This window comes from Salmo trutta, unplaced genomic scaffold (assembly GCF_901001165.1).
Source record: "Salmo trutta unplaced genomic scaffold, fSalTru1.1, whole genome shotgun sequence".
NCBI classification, from domain to species: domain Eukaryota; kingdom Metazoa; phylum Chordata; class Actinopteri; order Salmoniformes; family Salmonidae; genus Salmo; species Salmo trutta.
This window is the reverse complement of record NW_021822702.1, coordinates 244,307-250,349: the sequence shown is the minus strand read 5'-3', so window position 1 is coordinate 250,349 and position 6,043 is coordinate 244,307.

Below are 6,043 nucleotides of genomic sequence, written 5' to 3'. Positions count from 1 at the left end.
GGTTAGAGTCCCGCTCCTTGAAAGCGCAGCTCTAGCCTTTAGCTCAGTGTGGATATTGACTGTAATCCATGGCTTCTGGTTGGGGTATATACGTACAGTCACCGTGGGGACGACGTTATTGATGCACTTATTGATGAAGCCAATGACTGATGTGGTGTGCTCCTCAATGCCATCGGAGGAATCCCGAAACATATTCCAGTCTGTGCTAGCAAAATAGTCCTGTAGCTTAGCATCTGCTTCATCTGACCTCTTTTTTTATTAACCTAGTCACTGGTGCTTCCTGCTTTAATTTTTGCTTGTAAGCAGGAATCAAGAGGATAGAATTATGGTCAGATTTGCCAAATGGAGGACAAGGGAGAGCTTTGTATGCGTCTCTGTGTGTGGAGTAAAGGTGGCCCAGAGTTTTTTTTCCCCTCTGGTTGCACATTTAACATGCTCATATAAATTTTATGAAATGGATTTAAGTTTCCCTGCATTAAAGTCTAGGAGCGTCGCCTCTGGGTGAGCGTTTTTCTGTTTGCTTATGTGGGAATACAGCTCATTCAATGCTGTCTTAGTGCCAGCCTCTGACTGTGGTGGTATGTAAAACAGCTACAAAAAATACATCTAGGTAGGTAGTGTGGTCTAGAGTTTATCATGAGATACTTTACCTGAAGCGAGCAATAGCTCGAGACTTCCTTAGATATCGTGCACCAGCTGTTATTTACAAAAATAGATAGCCCGCCGCCCCTTGTCTTACCAGACGCCGCTTTTCTATCCTGTCGGTGCAGCGTATAACCAGCCAGCTGTATGTTGATAGTGTCGTCGTTCAGCCACGTCTCCGTGAAGCATAAGATATTATAGTTTTGAATGTCCCGTTGGTAGTTTAATCTTCCGCATAGGTAATCTATTTTATTGTCCAAAGATTTCACGTTTGCTAGCAGAATGGAAGGAAGTGGGGGTTTGTTCGATCGCCTATGAATTCTCAGAAGGCAGCCCGCCCTCCGGCCTCTTTTTCTCCGCCTCCTCTTCACGCAAATCACAGGTATCTGGGCCTGTTCCCAATAAAGCAGTATATCGTTAGCGTCGGCCTTGTCAGACTTGTTAAAGGAAAAAAAGGATTCTGCCAGTCCATAGTGAGTAATCGCAGTCTGTAACGGCTGTCTTCATGAAGAGAGGACCAAGGCGCAGCGGGTTGCGTGCTCATCATTATATTTATTTTAAATAAAGACTGTGAACACGGAAAAACAATAAACAAAGAAACGACAACAGGAAACAGTTTAGCAGGCTATACACATAACAGCAGTGCTAAAGACAACTACCCACAAACTACCAAACCAAACACACACCTAATTACAGGACTCTCAATCAGAAGCAACTTGAAACACCTGCCTCCAATTGAGAGTCCAACACCCAATCCTAAACATAGAAAAACTAAACTAGACAGAACGTAGAAATACATACAAAACACAAACCCTCTGCCATGGCCTGACCAAAACTAATACAATTACTCCCTCTGCTGGTCAGGACGTGACACAGTCCAGAAGTTATTTTCGGTCATAAGGGATGGTAGCGGCAACATTATGTACAAAATAAGTAAAAAAATAAGTTACAAACAACACAAATAAACAAACAAAAAAACACAAAGGGTTGGGGGCACGTAAAACGTCTGCCTTCTTCTCCGGTGCCATCTTAGCCAAGTACTGGTGTTGTGAAGTGGAAACATCTAGGAGCAACAAGCGGTAGGCCACACAAGCTCACAGAATGGAACCACCGAGTGCTGAAGCGCGTAGCACGTAAAAATAGTTTGTGCTTTGTTGCAACACTCACTACAGAGTTCCAAACTGCCTCTGGAAGCAACGTCAGCACAAACAAGAACTGTTCGTCAGGAGGTTCATGAAATTGGTTTCCATGGCTGAGCAGCCGCACACAAGCCAAAAATCACCATAAGCAATGCCAAGCGTCGGCTGGAGTGGTGTAAAGCTCGCCGCCATTGGACTCTGGAGCAGTGGAAACGCTTTCTCTGGAGTGACGAATCACGCTTCACCATCTGGTAATCTGAATCTGGGTTAGGCAGATGCCATGAGAATGCTACCTGCCCGAATGTATAGTGCCAACTGTAAAGTTTGGTGGAGGAGGAAAACGGTCTGGGTCTGTTTTTGACGGTTTGGACTAGGCCCCTTAGTTCCAGTCAAGGGAAATCTTAATGACATACAATGACATTCTAGACGATTCTGTGCTTCCAACTTTGTGGCAACCGTTTGGGGAAGGCCCTTTCCTGTTTCAGCATGACTTGACTGGCCTGCACAGAGCCCTGACCTCAACCCCATCGAACACCTTTGGGATATATTGGAACACTGACTGCGAAGAAGGCCTAATCGCACCGCATCGGTCCCTGACCGCACTAATGCTCTTGTGGCTGAATGGATGTCCCTGCAGCAATATTTTAACATCTAGTGGAAAGCCTCCCCAGAAAAGTGGAGGCTGTTATAGCAGCAAAGGGGGGGACCAACTCCATATTAATGCCCATAATTTTGGAATGAGATGTTCGACGAGCAGGTGCACACATACTTTTGGTCATGTAGTGTACATTTTCCTTATCTCCCTCCTCTTTTTCTGTGGTGTTTGTGACGCGCCGGTGCTTCTGCTTCTGCTTCTTCCCCCAAACTGTCCTCAACCTCCATTTAGGAGAAACACAATCAGGTGTGGTCAGTAACCAATTAGTGGGTGTGACCCAAACACCTGAATACAATTAACTAGGCAAGGCAGTAGGCAGGTTTCCATTGACCCAGGTATATTAGACAAAAGTAATGTTGAAAAAAAAAAACATTGCGACATTGTGTCAACAACATTTTATCTGTTCGACGGGGGTGGACTTGTCTTTTGTCTAACTATCTTTATTGTGACAAATGATGATAGAAACTGTGTTTTTCAAATAAATAATGATTGTAGAATATTTTGAAGGTATGCGGGGCACTTGATGTCATCACGTAACTCTAAAGCTCCCTCCACATTTAATTCTAAATGTCTACTGCTTGATAAATCTATTTTTGTTCTGATTTTCAGGAATGCCTGAATTGCTTCTCCTTGCCTTTCTGGTTGACTGGATGCAAGTTTCACCATCCAATAATTTCAGGTCTGTAACGCCCTGGCCATAGAGAGGGATTTTTGTTCTTTATTTTGGTTAGGCCAGGGTGTTACATTGGGTGGGCGTTCTATGTTCTTTTTCTATGTTTTTGTATTTCTTTGTTTTGGGCCGTGTGTGGCTCCCAATCAGGCACAGCTGAAGTTCGTTGTTGTTGATTGGGAGTCACACATAAGTGCATGGTTCCCCGTTGGGGTTTTGTGGGTAATTGTTTCTGTCATTGTGTTTCACCTGACAGGACTGTTTGGCTGTCAGTTTCTTGTTTTGTTTTTGTATAGTGTTCTTTCTTAATTAAATATGAAGAACACTAACTCCGCTGCGATTTGGTCCACTCTCTCTCACGGCAGTCGTTACAAGGTCTAAATGAAAATAATTTCAATATGTCAAATATTTGTCAATTTTTGTTTTCTATCTATGCTGACTTTTGCAGGCTACCTGAGACATGAAACAGACAGGTGGGAGGGGGCATATAGGCTGTTGACAAATTATTAATGCACAATTTGCCTAAATGGATAATGGACGTTATTACGTCCAGCTGTTCATTGGAAATGCACCCAAACAAGCAATTGTTGTAACTATTTTCTATGCAAACTTCCTAAATGTCGACAACAACAAAAAAATCACTGGAGAAGTTAATGAAAACATGGCTAATGAACCAAACTGACAAACAAACTGAAGGAGATGTAGTTGATATATTTAGTGCACCACTATGGATAAAGTATGATATAATGGTAAATCTGGATCCAATTCACAAATACATTTCACATAACACATTTAAAGGGGGAAATAGTGTCCTAGTGAAGATGGCATTTTATGACACTACCTCCCGTACAGATTTCCTTATACTATAGAAATGACACCCCTTACTACTCGAATCCCATTGTCTCTGCCAGCAATCCAACCCTGTCTTTTTGAATAAATGTTTTTACCTCACCTCTACCCAACTGATCCACTATATTATTTTTCACTACACCCTTCGCGATTAGATCTACTCTATCATTTCCCTTTACTGCCGCAGGGGCAGGAATCCAACAAAACTGAACCACAATACCATTCCTTTGCAACCCCCTCACAACCTGCTTGTACAAGAGCGTTGATTTGAGCTAGGTGCTGCACAGTTTGAGTAATATTTTAAAGGCCCAGTGCAGTCAAAATATTTCTTTCATATTGTACAACTGATGATGAAACTAACACTGTAAAAGTGTGACAGAATGTGATCACTGTTATTTCCTGATAATTGAAAATACAATATACACAGGACCTTCTAACCAGCATGTTTGCATGCGCAGGTTATAATTGGAATTTTAATGTTTGTGCTTTTCTTATAACTCATTTCTGTCTTCTATTTATGTGCTGTTTTATAAACCAATTTCTGTGCTCATGCAAGTGACTGATTTAACGAATCATCACTTATCAGTATCTGCAATTTGGCAGTGCGTCCCGACCTTGTTTTGAGAAAAAAAGATATCTCAGTTTCAAAGGCCTCAGCTTAGAGAGAAGAAGCCTTATGAGGTATTGGTCTGTCACATGTTATGAACCAGTATTGGTCGGTCACATTAATTAAACAAAACGGTAATGATTCATTAATTATGCTAAATCATTCAAATATAACTTGTCTGTGTATAGCCGCATATATGACAACAGCTGGGACTATCCAAGCAAGCAGAGCTCCTGATTGACATGTGTACTATGGTGGTGCATTGAGTTGGTTGGAACTTCTCCAGCGCGCTGACAAATAAACAATGATTCATATTAAGATTGACTTTGAGTGTCCCTGTGTAAGAATTTCCACAACAAGGAGTTTCGGCTTTCCATGGGGAGATCACCATGCAGTTAATTGGTTCATAGATCAATAACAAAGAGAGTTCCAAACCTCTCTGCCAATAACTGTTAGTTTTCAGTTTTCCCCTCCTCACTCAGACCCCTCCCAGACACACCTAGCAAAATTCTTGCTTAAGAAATAACTATTTTTGCCCATTTCAATGGAAATCTATTACAGTAAGGTACTTAATTGTTGTTACCCAGAAATAATTTGATATTGTTATAAAAATGTCTGTATTGGGTCTTTAAACTGAAAATGGTCTCATTCTTATTTGATTGTTTTGTATAGAAGCCCATTCCCTTGTCAAATTATGATACTTTTTTGTGACTTCCAGTTACGAGATATTAGGTATCTACATATTTTGATAGCATCTAAATATTTTTAAATATCTCAAAATATTTTTGATTGTATCGCATAAACTAATAAATGGTGGAGGGAATAGATTGTTGATCAGATACTTTGTTTTTACTTTCGGCAAATGCACATGGCCAAATATTTGTGACCCGACTCCCGCATCAACTGCGCAGGACTAGTTCAGGCCTGCCCTCGTGTGTCAAAATGGCTTATTTTAAGATTGATAGGCTAATTTGCTCCTAAAGAGTCATATATCCACATAGGTAATTGCAGTCAAGATAAATTGCCATCATAATATTGTAGGGACCACAAGTGGGTAAATCCTATTCAGGAGACCTGGTTTCGAGACTCCTATAGGACGTTGCGCTGTCGCCATTTACAAAATTGGTGTAAGAAGTGGGATGGTTGCAGCCCTCTCGAGGTACGTGTAGCAGTGAAGCACAAGGATGCATTCTCTGAGGAACCCATCGTATAGTGAAGAAATATAGATCTCTTGGCATAACTGCTAAGTTTTTGGGTTGACAGGCCAAGGTTCAAGCCCTAGTTGGGACTGACTTCACAACAATAAAAAACTTTTTTTTAAACACAGGAGGCCATATATACTGTAAACTTGAAAAATGATATTCGTTATTTACTTCTGTATGACTCAACTTATTTGATTTATTTACCATGCTTCAAAAGATCGCTGTGTCACTCTCTTATCTCCATTTCTCACTCTCTCCACAATACAAATTGTCGATATT